Source organism: Condylura cristata, unplaced genomic scaffold (genome assembly GCF_000260355.1).
Source record: "Condylura cristata isolate star-nosed mole 26May11 unplaced genomic scaffold, ConCri1.0 scaffold00001, whole genome shotgun sequence".
Classification (NCBI taxonomy): Eukaryota; Metazoa; Chordata; class Mammalia; order Eulipotyphla; family Talpidae; genus Condylura; species Condylura cristata.
The window spans coordinates 1,332,555-1,352,146 of NW_004567102.1; the positions used below are offsets into that span (position 1 = coordinate 1,332,555).

Below are 19,592 nucleotides of genomic sequence, written 5' to 3' on the forward strand. Positions count from 1 at the left end.
ATATCCTTGAAATAATTTTAAGCTTTTTTAGATGTTTATGTGACACTTTCTAGAACCACGGAGACATCCCCATCCCTCAGAGTCCAGAACCTCCAGCCCGCCCTCCTATTAAAAACTTTTCAAAATTATTTCCAGGCAAAGAAATTTTAAGGCAACTGTTTTAAGCTACTCATATGTCCCTGAACAGTGTCTTCAGCACTCCCATTTCCTTCCCGTCTCTCCTCTTCCACTCTGTGGCAGGGAAATGGGATATTTATAGGAGAGGTGGTCACAATTCCAACTCCTCCTCCTTCTGAGGTGTCCCTAGGAGCCAGTCCCAAAATTTTGCCAATGGAAGCAGCCACAGCAGCCTGTATACAGCTTCCAACATCAGTAATGTTGAGGAAAATGAGCAAGGGTAAAGAAAGCCTTTTCTAAGATCCCACACAGGGGGGCCCTGAGAAGAGAGGGGCTCCGGGCAAATGCCAAGAAGAAATCCTCCTCATCCACATCTCCCTCCTCCTCTGCCATTCTTTTTTTTTTTCTCTCTCTCTGCTATTCTTATTCAGTTTGACATCTGGGTGGATCTGGGAGACTGGAAAGGAAGTCGTTGCTCCTCAGCAATGCCAGGATTAAGGGGAATGGGGGGAGCACCATCTCCTGTCTGACTTGACCCTAATTCCCCCATCCAGGAGGGAAAAAAAAAATAGAGAAGAGCCGCTTAGATTTCAGAACACTCAAATTGATATGGGGCAAAAACTCAGGGAAACAAAATTGATACAGGGAAATATCAAAAGGTGCCCATAGACCCCAAAACAATAAAAGGAAAAAAAATCCATCTAAGATTTAATGTACCCAAGGTATGCATTAAAACAGAATAATCTAACTGGTATGCACAAATATTTATAAAAAATATTTATTTATCCATGCATACAGAACTGGGGTATAGACCAGAGGTGCAGCAGCGGTGAGAGGATTCACCAGTGACAGATATGAACATAAGGAGCGAATCTACCAAAAGCTGGGATGTGAATTACATATAGCTGCCATAATTCATTGGATCAGAGGCCTCAAGTATGTATGCCAGAATGAAATGGGGGAGTCACTAAGGGAGATCAAGATGCACTCTATTGGACAATGAACTTTGTTTGTGACTTGGTCAATGAAAATTTTTTTCGAAGCACTCTGGCATTAACATGAGTAAACTGATGCCAGTGTTGAGCACTTGCAGTACAGAACCAACCAAATGATTTTTCTAGGGTGTTATCATGTGCTAATAGACCTGGCAGGAGAGAATGAGATATAATGTGAGTTATGTAAATTTGTGTAGTGTGACAATGTAGAAATGTCTGGATGTCTAACAAAAAGGAATTAATAGCAGATTCTTGTGCACAAATGTGTACAATTTTTAGAACAGGAAGAACATGACTAACATACTAAGAATCAGTGACAGTGTTAAGAGTTTGAGATTTATCGGTTAAGAGCGTCCAGATGGCATACAATGTGACCTGTTGAGCTGAGCAATAAGGGGAATGGGCCACCTGTGGTGTGGGTCCCCAATAGGCTGCACTGATCACTACTACTGCTGACTGTAAAATATGTAACTATATCTGGAAGAGGAATGACAGAATTTTTTTGTTGTTATGATAAAATCCACGAAGTGGATTAAGGAAATGAAACAATTTGGAAGGATAATGACAATTCAAGATCCCCAGATAATTAGGGAGACCAGTTTTTCAACGGAGACTTTCACTGAGGGCAGTATCAGTTTTCTTGATAAGGGCAAAACAATGTGGTCAGGGTCTCAACCCAACAGTCTGAAGGCATCTGTGCCCTTTTAACATAACACGTCTAATCTTGCCAAATGAGTTAATAATTGGTTAGTGTGTGTTGGCAGAAAAATCCATTTAATCTATCCTTTGCCTTGGATTAGCAGTCCTGTAGGAGAATGTTTAGTAGAGAATATTAAGAGATCCATAGCAGAATCAGCAAGACCGTGCTGTAATTGAGCTTTATGAATATGCTCCTGTACCTATTCAAGTTTCTTTATTACCTTGAGGTTTGTGTAAGGCTGGATATCCTTTTAGAGTGTCAAATAAATGGATTAATGCTTGTGTAGGAACGCCTGGTGAAGGGTGAAGCCAATTAACATTCCAAGCAGTTTTTGAAAGTCATTTAGTGTTTTAATTTCGTTCTTTAAAGATTTATTTATTTGTGCACACAGACCTGGGGTACAGGCCAGAGGTGCAGGGGCAGTGAGAGGATTCACCAGAGACAGAGTGGGGAGCAGAATAGGTAGATTGAGAAGTACACTGCTGAGGGGGCAGTAGGCGGGTCAGGAGAGGTCTGCCACGCCATGTGGGTCACCTCCGGGGCAGGGGTTAAACTCTCACTGAAGTGGCTTTAACTTCTTGGTGCTGTGCTTTAACCTGCTGCACCACCAGGGAGGGCCTGTTTTTAATTTTTCTTCTAATTTGTACTTCTCATGGCATAGTTGTATTGTCCTTAATTTTTGTACCTAAATAGAGATGGGGGACCGATTCTGAGTCTTACCTGGTGCAATTTGCAAGACTGCAAAGGACAAATATTGTTGAACCTGTTGGAAAAATGTATCCAGCTCTTGACTAGTCACAGCAGCCATGAGGATGTCATCCATATAATCAATGATATAGGCTTTAGGGAAATTAACTTTCAGAGGGTGCAGAGTCTCCCTTATGAACATTTGACAGATTGAAATATTTTGGGGGTTACTACGTTTTTGGTACCTTTCATAAGGAGATATCATATTAACAATTGGAATTGTGAAAAATTAGTCTTTGAGATCAGTTAACCTCAAACACCAATCCCTAGGGATCATGGCAGGTGAAGGGAATCCTGGCTAGAAAGTGCTCATTGGGTGAATGACCATATTTACTGGTGGATGATCAGTTAACATTCTCCATTTTTAAATTTCTTTTTTATTACAAAAACAGGTGTGTTCCATAGACTTACTGAGGCTTCTTTTTTTTTTTTAAGGTATTTTTTATTTTATGCATATAGAACTGGGGTATAGGCCAGAGGCGCGGGGGGTGTGTGTGAGAGAGAGAGCATACACCAGAGACAGAGTGGGGAGCAGAACAGGCAGATCTACTGAAATACACTGCTGTGGGGAGCAGCGGGTGAGACAGGGGAGGTCTGCTGTGCCATGTGGGTCAGCTCCCTGGCCAGGGATCGAACCCTTGTTGCAGAGAGCTTGATAAGGTTCAGACTTAACCACTTGTTTTAACGCATCCAGCTTTTCTACAGATGGGGCCACTACTCAAATAGGTTTTCCCCTCAGCCACTGGAGGATGGGTTGCGGTGCACTGCAGCAGCTCCTACGATGAATTTGGAAACTCGAAAGCCCAGCAACCTTAGTTAGATTCAATATGTAAAGGTCATGAATTTCCTTGTTCATTTTTTCCTAGTTCTTTTAAGGGATTATAGTCCATGTCCAACATAATTTGTTTGGCCTGGGGTGAAACTGAGGGAATGTGCAGTAATACAACCCATTGTGTGAGTACATGTCAACCCCACAAATTGAAAGTGATGCCAAAGACCAAAGGCTGAAAGGAGCCCTGCTGACCTCCAGGACCCTGAAACTTGAGCATGTGGGAGTTTTGTAGCAGACCAGGAGACAGGCCAGCATTTTTTTTTTTTTTGAGATCACAGATATATCTACAACTATATCTACAAGCCCTTTAAATTTCTTTCCTGTATGATAAGATCATACTCTGAGCATTGAGCTGAAGGGCCCCATTATACCAGATTTGGTGACTTGTACTGCCAAACCTCCTGGTCCTTTTGTGTTGTGTGAAGACTTGACTTTAATATAAGGCAGGAGCAGCAGCTGTGCAATTCTATCTACTGCACTCAACTGAAATGGATAAATACTAGAAGCCATAATTTGAATATGCCCATCATAATCTTTACCTATTATCCTGACATGAGCTTTTATGCCTTTTAGGATATAACTACTGCGGCCAATAACTAATCCTACCATTCTCCAGGGTATTGGCTCATGGACCCCTGTGGGGCGTCTATCCACTCCTTCTGCAGGGGTGAGCAGTTGACTAGCAGAAATACTTAAGTCTAAGCCTGCACTTCTGTGGGAGGCGGGGGTGGGCTGGGGGGGCTGTTGAGGTCTATAACCAATTTGGACCTAAATATTGATGAGTTTGGATTGGACATTGTTGGATGTGATTCCCCATACTGTGATTCCTGGGCCCCAGGACTGGGGCCACATTCCCATTTCTCGGAGTAAATCTAAGAACCGACCTTGCTTATTACATTGGAGTGACAGTCACGGGCCAGTATTTTTCTTTCCAACTATGGGGGTGTACTCCAGGGGCTGGTGTTGCCGTTAGGTTTTTATAATACCCTCTTGGGTTTCCCGAGATCTACAGTCCCACTTTCAATGACCTGGTTTCTACAATGAAAACAATTACCCTTAATTTGGTTTGTATTCAACTTTTTGAAGGCAGCTGCAAGAGATTAGCATTATATGAGTGAGATCCAATATACTGGCATGTTTTTCTATAATCTTTCATTACCTCATTAGCGGCTTTGAAGGGCCTCAGGGCCTTTTGGCAGTCCCCATGGACATTATCAAAGGCCAGCATTTTTTAAATTTAATTAAAAAAAAAAAACAAACAAGCTCTGGCCAGTTTTATTAAAGAAAAAATTTGCATGATTTACTTTTCACCAGTCTGTTCTGGCATGCTTCTACTGATATCAGAATTACCTGGGTCAATGATAGCCGGTGTGCATACTCTAGTATTTTCCACACACTGTGCCCAATTCAATGTTATTACCCCTGTAGTTTTGGCCAACATGGTGTAGTACTGTATTTCAGATTTCCTTAAGGCTGGGCAGCTGTGGGCGAGGATGACCAGTTTAGCTTTGCCTTGTCTGATCATTTTCAGGGTCTCTTTCTACCCCAGTACATACTTTCCACTTTTCATAACAAGGTGGAGCCTGGAGTTGATAGACTCCAGTGACTTTTCCCATCTTCTTTGCGGCCACCATCTTTCAGCCTTAAGTGTGGAATCTCCCCCAAGTATAGCCGCCAAGATGGCCGTGGAGAAAGAAAAGGAAAGGTCAGCATTTTTTTTTTTTCAGTTTACATAGTCTTTATTTTCCATCTGAGAGATTAAGAGCATATTTCCCTGTTGTCAAGGTCCATTAGAACACACGTTAAAAAAAAAAATAGTCTCAATGACATTCTTCAAAGAAGTAGAAAAAAATGTTGATGAGATTCATATGGAACAACAAAAGACCTCGAATAGCCAAAACCCTCATGTCTAAGAAAAATCAAAATGGAGGCATTACAATCCCAAACTTCAAGCTGTACTACAAAGCCATAATAATCAAAACTGCATGGTACTGGAGTAAGAATAGACATACAGACCAGTGGATTCGAATAGAAAACCCACATATAAACTCACAAGTTTATGGACTAATTTTTGACAAAGGAGCAAAGAAGATACAATGGAACAGAGAAAATTCATTCAGCAAGTGGTGCTGGGAAAACTGGGAAGCTACATGCAAAAAAATGAAACTAGATCACTGTCTCACTCCAGTCACAAAAATCAACTCGAAGTGGATTAAAGACTTAGACATAAGAACGGAAACCATAAAATACCTAGAAGCAAAGATGGGTCAAACACTACACGACATACACTTCAGCGACATCTTTAAAGACAGAGCACCCAACGCCACAATAGTGAAGGCAAAGATAAATAGATGAAACTACATCAAGTTAAAGAGCTTCTGTACAGCAAAAGAGACATTACAAAAAACGAACAGACAGCCCACTAATTGGGAAAACATTTTCTCACACAAAAGTAGTGATAAAGGACTGATAACAAAAATATACGGAGAACTGATGAAACTCAACAAAAATAAACAACCCCATCAAAAAATGGGCAGTAGAGCTAAAAAGACAGTTCTCCAAAGAGGAAATGCAGATGGCTAACAAGCATATGAAAAAATGTTCAACATCACTCGTAATGAGGGAGATGCAAATTAAAACCACAATGAGATACCACCTCACCCCAGTGAGAATGGCACATCTTCAAACAACTAGCAACAACAAATGCTGGCGAGGATGTGGGGGAAAAGGAACTCTCCTGCACTGCTGGTGGGAATGCAAACTAGTACAACCACTATGGAAAACTGTTTGGAGGTTCCTCAAACTGCTAAACACGGAGCTTTCCTACGACCCAGCAATCCCACTCCTAGGTATCTACCCAAAAGACACAAAAACTGTTATATAAAAAAAACAACAACAAATAGTCCACTGTATGATCATATTGTGATACATTTAGTCCAAAATCTGGGATGTGTAGTTCTTCTTTCTTCCTTCCTTCCTTTCTTTCTCAACAATATAATAGTTTATTTTTACATCATTTTGTGCCTTTTCCCATCTCATTTGTAATCCCTGTGGGCTTCCCATCAGGAAATCACCTGTGTGCCATCACCATAGTCCAGTGCACTTCCTCCCCCACCCCATTTTTGATCCCATTCCCCACTCCACCCCTGTAAAATGTCTCTGGTATATAGTTGTTCATCATTATTATTATTTTCTCCCCTGGCCCTTTATACTCCTGCTATGAGTGAAACCATCCAGTTTTTTTCCTTTTCTTTTTGGCTTATTTTGCTAAGCATGATCCCTTCCACCTCCACCCATGTTACTGCAAAGGCATGAGTTTATCTTTTTTTGGTTGCTGAGTAATATTCCATTGTGTATATGTACCACATCTTTTTAATCCAGTCATCTACTTTTTGGCATTTGTGTTGATTCCATGTCTTTCCGATTGTAAATAAAGCAGCAATAAACATAGGAGTGCAGGTGTCTTTTTGAATCAGTGTTTTTGTGTCTTTTGGGTAGATACCTAGGAGTGGGATTGCTGGGTTATATGGAAGCTCCATGTTTAGCAGTTTGAGGAAACTCCAAACACTTTTCCATAGTGGTTGTACTGGTTTGCATTCCCACCTGCAGTGCAGGAGAGTTCAGAAAGACCAGCATTTTCAAAAGAAGGTCTCACAAGCTGGGCATGATGATAGTCTTAGTAAGATTCTGTTTTAACTGTGCTATAAATTCTACATATAGTTCTATAGGTCCTTGCTTTTTTTTTTTTTAAGATTTATTTATTTATTTATGCACTGGGGTACAGGCTAGAAGTGCCAAGGGTGAGAGGACCCACCAGAGACAGATTGGGGAACAAAACAGGCAGATCTACTAAGTACACTGTCGAGGGGAGCAACAGGTGAGACAGAAGAGGTCTGCTGCACCATGTGGGTCAGCACAAACTTATGCTGCAGTGGCTGCTGATAGCTTCATAGTGCTCTGCTGTAACCAGTTTGTGCCATCAGGAAGGGCCCACCTTGCTTAATCAGCACAAAAGAGGGGGTGACCTCCCAGGGAGGGGAGCTCTTTTCCATGTCTTAAGACAGCAGGCTTGAACCTGAGCCACAGCCTGATCATCATATTATAGCCACTGGATGCCTTTCCAAGCTCCTGAACCTAACAATTGCTCTGTAATGTTTACAGTGGGCTGAGCAGCAGCATTGCTATGGCCTGTTGCAGGGCTTCACCCACCCACCAGGTTCTGAACAGCAGAAATTCTGCAGGTGACAGGTTCTGGCTAGCAGAGACCAATCACAGGGATTTGTGTTTGAACCATCCCATCCAGCACTCCCTTAGTGTCTGGAGAACTGGTACCATACTGATTGACAGTGTATTGAATTCTTTTCAAAGAGATAGCATGATAATCATACTGAACTCCTTCAGGAAATTGTGGATTGACTCCCTGGGCCAAATGGTGTACTAATGACTGGATTAAGATATGCCTCAAGGGTCCTCCCTGGTGGCTAAACGGGTTAGGATACAGCACTGCAAGCTAGCCCAGCCGCTTCAGTGCTAGTTGGATCCCTGGTCCTAAAGGTGATCCACATGGTGCAGCAGACTCTCCTGAACTGCCTGCTGCTCCCCTCAGCAGTGTACTTCATCAGTCTACCTGTTCTGGTCCCTACTCTGTCCCTGGTGGACTCTCACCACTCCTGTACCTCTGGCTTGCACCCCAGCTCTGTATGCATAAATAAATAAATCTTAAAAAAAAAAAACAAAAAGAACTACAGAATTGAACATTTCTTTAAAAATAAAGAAAGATATGCCACAAGAGTATCATTTTGTCTAGCTTCCTTCTTGCTATTTATCATAACACTACCCATAATAGGACCAGAGGCCTGTAAAGGGGCCACACTTTTTTTTTCCATGTAAGGAGGGGCTGATGGAGTCTCCTTATCTGGTTATTGTTCTGGGTGATCAAGCAAAGGGGTTGGTGGCCAGCTTTCTTTTATCTCCCCCATATTTCTTTTCTTTTTTTTTTTAAAGATTTATTTATTCATATAGAACTGGGGTATAGGCCAGAGATGCAGAGGGTGAGAGGCGTCACCAGAGACAGAGCGGGGAGCAGAACAGGCAGATCCACGAAGTACACTGCTGAGGGGAGCAGCGGGCGGGTCAGGAGAGGTCTGCCTCGCCATGTGGACTCCTCAGGGGCAGGCAGGAATCGAACTCATGAGAAAGTGGCTTAAGCTTCGTAGTGCAGTGCTTTAACCCGCTGCGCCACCAGGGAGGGCCCCCCCATATTTCTTATGTTTCTACTCTTTCAAACTCTGTTTACCTCTTGTGGATTCTCCCCTTCTGACTGTCTTTTTCATTCTCACTAGACTCCAGGGAAGTGTCCTCCTTTCCCTGCAAAAGTTTTTTTTTTTTTTTTTAAAGATTTATTTATTCATATAGAACTGGGGTACAGGCCAGAGATGCAGAGGGTGAGAGGCGTCACCAGAGACAGAGCGGGGAGCAGAACAGGCAGATCGACGAAGTACACTGCTGAGGGGAGCAGCGGGCGGGTCAGGAGAGGTCTGCCACACCATGTGGTCACCTCCAGGGCAGGCGGGAATCGAACTCATGCGGAAGTGGCTTTAGATTCTCAGTGCAGTGCTTTAACCCGCTGCGCCACCAGGAAGGGCCCCTGCAAAAGTTTTAACACCAGGGATATCAAATTAGCAATCACTAATCCCCTAGTGGAATAGTTTCCCCTTGATGGTGAACAACCTGCAAGCATTCACCATCTCCCTGCACTGTTTTCATATCAACTGTGCCCTGCTTCGGAACCAGACCAGTGAGCTTCCATAAAGCCAAAGAGATCTTGAAAGGTTGAGAAGCGCACTTTTACACCTGAACTTTCAAGAATTTTAAGAAGCTTCTCTCAGACATTTTTCTTTCACTTTGTCCCATTGTTGCACTATGAGTTCCAAAACTTCCCCAAGTCCACCCAGGGAAGGCTTACCCCTGGCTTTCAATTGGCTATCACATTCCCTTCACTCAAGGGGAGCCTTCCTCCTGTTACCAAAGTCTGGTCTCAGTTCCCCTCAGCCAATAAAAGGAAACAGAGCTTGAGGAAAAGCAAAGTGGTTCTATTTGTCGACAAATGAGGAAGGCAGCAGACTCATGTCCGAAAGACCACTGTCCTCCTCTTTAGCAGGCTACAAGGCTACAAACCTAACACATGGGGGAAGATGGGCAAGGGACTGTAGAGGAGAGGGAGCAGGGGTCAGCATGGAGATGGTGGGTGCCATCTCTTGCCTTTTGGCACCTGCTATTTGACTCCCCTTTCCTTGGAATGAAAGAATGTAAACCTGTCAAACAAAGGAAGAGAAATTGCAAGGAGCAGGGAAAGACAAACTTGCTCATGGTTATCTGGGAGATAAACTTGCTGATGGTCATCTGAGAGACCAGTCATTTGTAACTGTATCACTCCTTCAAGTCCCTGTTGGGGAGGTGGGTTGGGGGGTGTCACTTTCTGGAACCAGTGGTGAACAGAGTCAAAGAGAGGGAATCAAAAGAATGGAGAAGTAAGTTAGAGATTAAGAAAAGCTGGACCAGGAGATGCAGGGCTCCATGACAAAGCGCACAAGTGTCCTATGGACTCATTTTTTTCAAAAAAAGATTTATTTATTTATGCATACAGAACGGGGGTACAGGCCAGAGGTACAGGGGCAGTGAGAGGATTTACCAGAGACAGAGTGGGGAGCAGAACAGGCCAACTGATGAAGCACACTGCTGAGGGGAGCAGCTGGCAAGACAGAAGAGGTCTGCTGTGCCACGTGGGTCACCTCCAGGGCAGGGGTCGAACTCATGCTGAAGTGGCTTTAGATTCTTAGTGCTGTGCTTTAATCAGCTGTGCCACCAGGGAGGGGCCTGGTAGACTCATTTTTATAGAGACAGACAACCCCTAGATTGGTTACAAGACAGTAATTTATTCTTATATTATTCTTGTATTATTTCTTAGTACTCAGCATTATTCTGGCACACGTTCACCGCCAAGGTTCTGTGTTATCAGGCTGTTCTTCTCTCTTTTCTAATCTAAACAGTTTGTTCCATAGGCATAGTTTCGCTGACATAGGAAAGGACACAGTGATCTGGACATGGACCAGTCTTCCCGTCATGACTCCAACAGGTTCCTTGTCTCAGCTCTTCTGCCTCAGGGGACACCAGCTGGGGGTCATCCTGCCTGCCGAAGTCCAGGAGAAGCATCCATCCGTGTGGCTTCCAGTTCCTTCTCCCCTTTCAATATGGCCACCCTGCTCCTTCCTCTTCCCCAGCAGCTTCCCAACCCCCATCAGAAAGTCCACTTCAGGAGTTGTGCCTGGCTCCTGAGATGTCAGTAGCACTGAGGTGGGGATGAAGTGTGATGGAATGTCACTCACTGGCTCAGAGTTTGCTCCTCCCTGTCCCTCTAATAACACAGTCATCCAGTACAATGCAAATGGTCTGGAGTAACATCTGAGTCTGTCCAGCTTTATGGCCTGTAATTCTATGATTTGATCACTGAATACACAACACAGTGACAAGCATGCTGGAGCTGGTGAAGTTATTCTGGGCCTAAGCTCAAGGCTGTCTGTTGGGGCAAGTCTGAGCAAGTGGACCTAGAATGCTACTGTGGGCCACTGTCAATCAGGGATCTAGAATCTATTCTAGCTTTAAAGAGGGTGGGTGGAGGTTGGGGCCAGGCTCTCCTAACCTAGACTAGTGGGGACTCACTAGTCTTGAATTTGCATAGACAAACTTCTCCCCAGAAAACAACTAGAATTGAACTTTAGGAACATAAGGAAAGGCTTATAAAGAGAAAGCCTGTGATGGGTCAGCAGGGTGAGGATATGTGTTTGGAACTTAGTGGTTGGGGCAGTAATAAGAAAGAGGTTTTGTCTGGGAAGTCCTGGTCTGAGAGTTACTGGAGATGGTCACCCAAGAAGCAATCTTGGGCAGGGAGCCTTGTTCTCCAGCCACTTGTATGAATGTCTGTGAGGGAAACCAAAGCACTTACGGAGATAGACCTGGATGCCCCTTAAGTGTGTGTGGTGGGGGCAAGGGAGATGGAACTAACAGCAGAGGAAATGTTGCATATGGTAGTGGACCTCATACCTGGAGTCTCTGTGGTCTGTTACTTAAACTTCATTTGACCTTAACAGTTAGGCCTGTCTACTTAGGAAGGAAGGTTACACCCACAACATAGAGACAACATTAAAATTTTGTTTAGAGTCAATTCATTTTGCACTTGATCTTAGCCAAAAGGCCGAGAAGCGATTGGAGTCAATTCATTTTGTCCGCTGCTGCTGCCTTAGGGGGAATACATTACAAGTCAAAAAAACTGGATTAAGTTTCATTAATTTGTTGTGTTAAATTAATTAAGCAAAGAGGCTAGTAGACTGAAGTGGCTCTAAAGCTCTAGTGGCCTACATAGCAAACTGATATCCAAGTCAGTAAATGCTTCAAGTTATAACATCAAAACCCACTGAGGATAATCAATCACAAATAACTAGACTTGGGGGCCTCCCCAGGGGTTAGTCTCAGTGCTATCAAGATAGCACCAACCACTGCAACATGAATTCAAGCCCCTGCCAGGGAGCTGAACCACTTGGCATGGCAGACTTCTCCTGTCTCCCTGATGCTCTCCTCAGCAGTGTATTTCAGTAGATCCTGTTCTGCTGCCCACTCTGTCTCTGGTGAATCCTCTCACCCCCTGCACCTCTGGCCCACACCCCTGTTCTTATATACTTAACGTAAATAAAAATAAATCTGTAAAATAAGAAAAAAACAAAATAACAAGACTTTAAGCTGTAGCCAATCAAATAATTTCCTTTCTCTGTTTCCTCACTTTATGTTTCCCTTGGTGTCTATCCAGAAAGTTCTTAACCACTTCTGATTTTGTGATGCAGGGTTTCGATCAGTTTTTGTTCCAATAAACTTATATTTTAAAATATATTTCAGCTTGTCTCTTAGTAATTGTGTGAATGTGACCTTCGGCAAATTGTCTGATCATTCTTCAGTTAAACTCACAAAATCTTCTTGATTCACAGTAATTTTTATAAGGGAAAAGTGAAATAAATTATACTGTATAATTTCTGGTACCCTCATTGATGGCTCAGGTATTATACTGTATAATTTCTGGTACCCTCATTGATGGCTTACAATAAGTTTATACAAACACTCTTTTCACCTCTTTTCAATTCTTTCCTCATGGTAATTTCAGTACCAAGATCTTGTGTAATAAATACATAAACTCAGCAGCATTTTTTTTGTAGTTAAAACATTTTGAAATAACATCAAACTTGCATAAAACATTTAAGAACATCAAGAACTTTGTTATCTTTTTATCTTGATTGCCTCCCCCTTCAATTTCTTCCAGTACCTGAAACTACTGGGAAATAAGGTTGTTGCAGATGTAATTGGTTAAGTTAAGATGAAGTCAGATTTCATAGGTTGGACCCCTACTTCCATATGTCTGAGATCCTTACACAAAGGGGAGATTTGGACACAGACCTGTATACAAGAAGAAAACCAAATTTATATGAAGGTAGATGTTTCTACAAGCCAAGAAATGCCAAAGATTCATGAGGAGATGAATCCATCTCACCCCTGGTACTTTCACTCCCACCTGGCGGATATCTCCACCACAAAGTCATCACTTGTCCCATCATAATTTCCAGCTATCCAGTATATCATCAGCTTTCCATCCATCTTAGTGTCCATTGATGACTTTCATGAGATTAATTATCATAGTCATACTTATTAAATTTTGATTTAAAAAAGATTTATTTATTTATGCATATGAGAGCTAGAGTAGGCAGGAGGTGTGGGGTGTCAAGGATTCACCAGAGACAGAATGGGGAACAAAACAGGTGAGTTGATAAAATACACTGCTGAGGGGAGCAGTGGCTGAAACAGGAGAGGTCTGTCAGCTCTCTGGCTGGGAATCAAACTCATGCTGCAGTGGCTGGTGATAGCTTGATAATGCTGAGACTTAACACCTTATGCCATCAGGGAGGCCCCTATTAAATAGTGAATTTTAATTTTCTGACCTGGATAGTTTAATTCTAAGAGCAGATGCTTAGATTTATGGTCACGTTGTGTTTAGTGGTCAGCAATCTAAGATGGCTGCCAGTGATCCCCCTCCACCTAATATAAATGTCCTTGTGTTATCTCCACCTATTGAGTGTGGACTGGACCTAGTGCTTTATTTCTAATAAACGGAATGTGGCAAAAATGATGGGATGTCCCTTCTGAGAATATTCTAAAAGACATGACCTTCATTTGCTGGCACTCTGTTGCTGACATTAACAAAGTAAGCTGCTTTGCTGAAGAAACCCATATGGCAGGAAATTGAGGGTGGCCTCTGGATAACAGTCAACAAGGAACTGATACTTTCAGTCTAATAACCTTTAAAGACCAAATTTGGCCAACAACTGGTTTAGAAACAAGCTTAGAAAAAGCCCCTTCTCCAGCTGAAACTTCACATTAGCTCAGTGACAGCACCTTGCTTGCAGCTTTGTGTGAGACCCTGAAGCAGAGACTCCACTGAAGTTTCTCCAGATTTCTGATCCACAGAAACTGTGAAGTATGTGTGTTGTTTTGAGCCACTAAGTTTGGGATCACTTCATGTACAATAGATAACTAACACATCACGCTGAAGCTAAGTATCAGATCTTTAATAACAGAGACAAGTTTGTGTTCTTTACAAATATATTCTGTTGGGGGGCCTCCCTAGTGGCACAAGGGGTTAAGTCTCAGCACCATGAAGCTATTGGCAGCCACTGCAGCATGAGTTTGATCCCCTGCCAGGAAGGTGACCCACGTGACAGCAGACCTCTCCTGCCTTGCCTGCTGCTGTCTTGCCTGCAGTGTACTTCAGTAGATCTGCCTGTTCTGTTATCCACTCTATCTCTGGTGAATCCTCTCGCCCCCCTGCACCTCTGACCTGTACCCCAGTTATTGTATACATAAATAAAATAATTTTTAAAAATAATGTTCATGCTTAAATAGCTTGCTTTGCAGGTGTGATATGCAAAGGTGACCTTCTATCTTGTCAGAATTTTTAAAGTTACTACATAGTCATTTGCATGTGACAGCTGTGGTGAAATAATCCTTTCCTACATTGTAATTTGGAAATTTTCATTTTATAATAGTTTATTTTTTTTTAAAGATTTATTTATTCATACAGAACTGGGGTACAGGCCAGAGATGCAGAGGGTGAGAGGATTCACCAGAGACAGAGTGGGGAGCAGAACAGGCAGATTAATGAAGTACACTGCTGAGGGGAGCAGCGGGCGGGTCAGGAGAGGTCTGCCTCGCCATGTGGATCTCCTCCAGGGCAGGCGGGAATCGAACTCAGGCGGAAATGGCTTAAGCTTCTTAGTGCTGTGCTTTAGCCCGCTGCGCCACCAGGGAGGGCCCTATAATAGTTTATTTTTACATATTTTAGTGCATTTTTCCATCTCAGTTGCAATCCCCTTGGGTTTCCCATCACCAAATCACCCATGTGCCATCACCATAGTCCAGTGCATTCCCCTCCCCCCACTGTTTTTGACCCCATTCCCCACTCTACTCCCATAAAATGTCTCTGGTATATAGCTGTTCATCATTATCATTATTTTCTCGCCTGTTCCATTATATTCCTGCTATGAGAGAAACCATCCGGTATTTTTCCTTTTCTTTCTGGTTTATTTCACTAAGCATGATCTTTTCCAGTTCCATCCATGTTGCTGCAAAAGACATGTGTTTCTTTTTTTTTGGTTTCTGAGTAATATTCCATTGTGTATATGTACCATATCTTTTTAATCCAGTCATCTACTTTTGCGCATTTGGGCTGTTTCCATGTCTTTCCAATTGTGAATAAAGCAGCAATAAACATGGGGGTGCAAGTATCTTTTTGAATCAGTGTTTTTTTGTCTTTTGGGTAGATACCTAGAAGAGGGATTACCGGGTCATATGGAAGCTCCATGTTTAGCAATTTGAGGAGCCTCCAAACAGTTTTCCATAGTGGTTGTACTAGTTTGCCTTCCCACCAGCAGTGCAGGAGAGTTCCTTTTTCTCCACATCCTCTCCAACATTTGTTGTTGCTAGTTGTTTGAAGATATGCCATTCTCAATGGGGTGAGGTGGTATCTATAAATAAAATAAATTTAAAAAAACAAATATATTCCTTTTGTGTGATGATATGTGGGGACCTCTAAAATGTGAGGCTCAAGGCAGAGTCTCTTCTTGCCTAAGTATAAGGGCAACATGGGCAGAAGTCCATCAATCTTTAATATATTTACTTATTCTTTTCTTGTATGATTTCTAAAAACATTTTGGAAAACTATTTGACCTCTTACATATTTCTAACTGCATATCTGATTTTTTTCCCTGGTGAATTTAAATAACTACAAAGAGTTTAAGTAGCTACAAATTCTGATGTATTATATTGACATTCAAAACCAAAACTGTTTATATTCTCTTTGAAATGTGGACTCTAAATTCCATAAATGAATGATATTCGTCATCCTCCTTTCAAATGACATATAAATTAACTCTTCTTAAACAGTTGGACATCTTACCATTATTTTTCTCCTTGAATTCATATTTCATTCATTTCTACGATAGAATTTTATCCCAGTTTAATTTGTTTTATACATGAAAGTCTTGTATTCATATCTATTCTTTGAAAAATAATTTCTTTTAAATAATAATCTATTTATACTTTTCTTCTTTACTGAACTACTAGCAGAAGTTGGTCAAAATTGCACATTATTAACTTTAATAATTTCTAAGTATAATATAAAATTTTGCTTAAGGTGCATATTTTAATGGGTTTTCAGAGAGTTCATTGAACCATGGTTCTGGAATGAGACAGCATTCAATATCAATTCTCTTTCCATTTTTTTCTTTTTCATCAGCATAAAAGCTGAGAGTTCTTGTTAACATAAATTAGTAAATGGGGCTGGATATACTTTTATTATACAATGACATTCACTTCTTTGAAATCCTTATGAATTATAGACCGAAGCACATAGTGAATTATTATTAAAATTACTTTTAATGATATTCAGGCTGACAACTCAATTATAGTCTCTTTTAACTTCATTGGAAGCAAAGCATTAGAAACCACCTGACTTGCTTAAAGGGTTTATTACTCAATCACTATTGTCATTTACTTTCAAAAACAGTATTTCAAATTGTACTTTTGTTTGGCAACCCATATGTTTTTATATTTTTTCACCCTGGGAGAATAGCAAATGGACGATGCTGACATACAGGTGAGAGATGACATTCTGATTCTGCAGGAGAGTTTTCAGGCAAATTAGGCTTAGAAAAAGAACATGTAGAAATAGAGCCAGAAGCCAGTAAGAAAAAGAAAAATACCAAATGGTTTCACTCATAGCAGGAGTGTAAGGGATTGGGAGGGAGGGGGACGAGAAACAAATGTAATAAAGTAAAAATGAAAATGAACATTTTCATGTTATGGGGTGGAAAGAGGAATGGGATCAAAACGTGGGTGGGAAGAGTGCATGGTGATGGCATGGGTGAGTTGATGGTGGGAAGCCCATGGGGATTGCAACTGAGATGGAAAAATGCACAAAATGAAGAATGATGTAAAATAAGTAAATAAATAAAATAGAGAATGTGAAAATGGATGCCTCTTATGGGGAAGAATTGGTATGTAGCCTGGGCTTGCTGGGTAAGAGAATTCAACACAGAGTGGAGAACAGAAAGGGGGATTTTTAAAAAAAGATATTTATTTAATTTATCTATGCATAAAAGCTCTGGGGTGCAGGCCAGAGGTGTGGGGGATGAGAGGATTCACCAGAGTCAGAGTAGGGAGCAGAACAGGTAGGTTGATTGAAATACACTGCTGGGGGGAGCAGCAGGCCAGACAGGAGAAGTCTGCTGTGCCATGTGAGTCACCTCCCTGGCTGGGGATGGAACTCAAGCTACGGTGGCTGGCAATAGCTAGATAGTGCTGAGACTTAATTCCTACCACCAAGGAGGCCCAAGAAAAGGGGAATTTATTGAGATACACTGCTGACAGGAGCAGGGGCAGGACAGGAGAGGTCATCTGTAAGTTGTTCAGTTAAAATCACCAGACACTTGAGGAATAAGAATAAAAACTGAAATAAAAAAGAACATGGAGGAAACAAAGACAAAGAGAAGTGGAGAACTTCAAGCACACAGTAATAAACTTTCTCCTAGATAAGAGAAAATCAAGGATCTATGAAAGAAAACTAGGGTCCTATAAAAAAATTCAGTAAGGTCAAGCTACAAGATCAACCATATCTTGGGAATGTAAACTGGTCCAGTCACTATAGAAAGCTGTTTGGAGGTTTCTCAAACTGCTAAAAATGTTATTTCCATGTGCTCCAGCAATCCCACTCTTAGGTATCTACCCAAAGGACACAAAAACATTCATTCAAAAGGACACCTGCACCCTTATGTTTATTGCTGCTCTATTTACAGTAGGGAAGATGTGGAATCAACACAGATGCCCAAAAATAGATGACTGGATCACAAAGATGTGGTACATATACACAATGGAATATTCCTCAGCAATCAAAGAAAGATAAACTCATGCTTTCTGTAGCAACATGGATGGAGCTGGAAGGGATCATGCTTAGTGATATAAGCCAGAAAGAAAAGGAAAAATCTAGGATGGTTTCACTCATAGCAGGAGTGTAAGGCATGAGGAAAAAAAAAAGCAATTGTAATAAAGTAAAAATGAAAATCAACAAACAACTATAAACCAGAGATATTCCACGGGGTGGAGAGGGGAATCGAATCAAAATGGGTGGGAAGAGCATACGGGACTATGGTGATCGAACATGGGTGAATTATGGTGGGAAGTCCATGGGGATTACAACCAAAATAAAAAATGAAGAATGATGTAAAAAAATTATATATATATATATATATATATATATATATATAAAATAAAAAATACAATAAAAAAATCAAACAGACCAAAAAATAATGAGAGCTTGGCAGAGGCCAAGGATCAGGAGGGGGAGCAGCTAGCCTCAGGCCAGCCCTGGAGACAGAGGGCTGCATGAGTTACAGTGGGCACCCTGCTGGCCACATGTGGCTGTTACATCCTCTCCAGCTGCATCCTCCGCTATGTGGTCTTTCAGATGCTCTCCACCGGGCGGAGGGCCTTGAGGCAGAGGCTGCTGGACCAGGACGCAGCAGCAGTGGAGACTGATGTTAAACAACAAGAGGCTTCAGCAGCTGCTCATTTGAAAATGCAAGAGGAATTGAATGCCCAAGTTGAAAAATATAAAGAAAAACTAAAACAGCTTGAAGAAGAAAAAAGGAGACAGAAGATTGAAATGTGGGACAGCATGCAAGAAGGGAAAAGTTACTAAGAAAGCCTCAGGAAGAAGACAGCCTGGGGTCTTCTGTCAGTCAGCCCCAAACAAAAGACTGACAAGAAGACTTTACCTTGTCTGGTGAAGGTGGGGGAGCCTGCTCCTGGAGACCTGGACGCAGAGGCTGGACATCTGGTGGATGAAACTACGTCTTTGACATTAGCAAGATGAATCCTTAACTCTCAGTTCAGTTGCCTTAATGAACACTTTTCACAGTAACTAGCCAGGAGAGTGGGTTTCTTTCTTTTCTTAGCTCTACCTGCATCTTATTTATTTATTTATTTTTATAATATAATAGTTTATTTTTACAGCATTTTGTGCATTTTTTCATCTCAACTGTAATCCTTGTGGGTTTCCCATCACCAAGTCAGCCATGTGCCATCACCATAGTCCAGCGCACTTTCCTCCCCCCACTGTTTTTGATCCCATTCCCCTCTCCACCCCCACAAACTGTCTCTGGTATAAGATTGTTCATTATTTTTGTTATTTTCTCACCTAGTCCATTATACTCCCGCTATGAGCGAAACCATCCGGTATTTTCTTTTTTCTTTCTGGCTTATCTCATTAAGCATGATCTTTTCCAGCTCCATCTATGTTGCTACAAAAGACATGTGTTTCTTTTTTTGTTGTTGTTGCTGAGTAATATTCCATTGTATATATGTACCACATCTTTTTACTCCAGTCATCCACTTTTGGGCATTTGGGCTGCTTCCATGTCTTTCCAATTGTAAATAAAGCAGCAATAAACACGGGGGTGCTTCTACCTGCATCTTTAAGGGATAAAGCCAGCATGTTAGAATCGGTAGATCATTGGTCACACTTCACTAAATCCAGCAATTCTATTCATTG

General features: G+C 41.7%; 2 pseudogenes; one reads left to right on the top strand and one right to left on the bottom strand.

Moving 5' to 3' along the window:
- Window positions 1–4,691: 4,691 nt before the first annotated feature.
- On the bottom strand, window positions 4,692–13,087 carry LOC101633821 (annotated as a pseudogene).
- Window positions 13,088–18,200: 5,113 nt separating this feature from the next.
- On the top strand, window positions 18,201–18,886 carry LOC101634048 (annotated as a pseudogene).
- The last annotated feature ends 706 nt before the right edge of the window (window positions 18,887–19,592 follow it).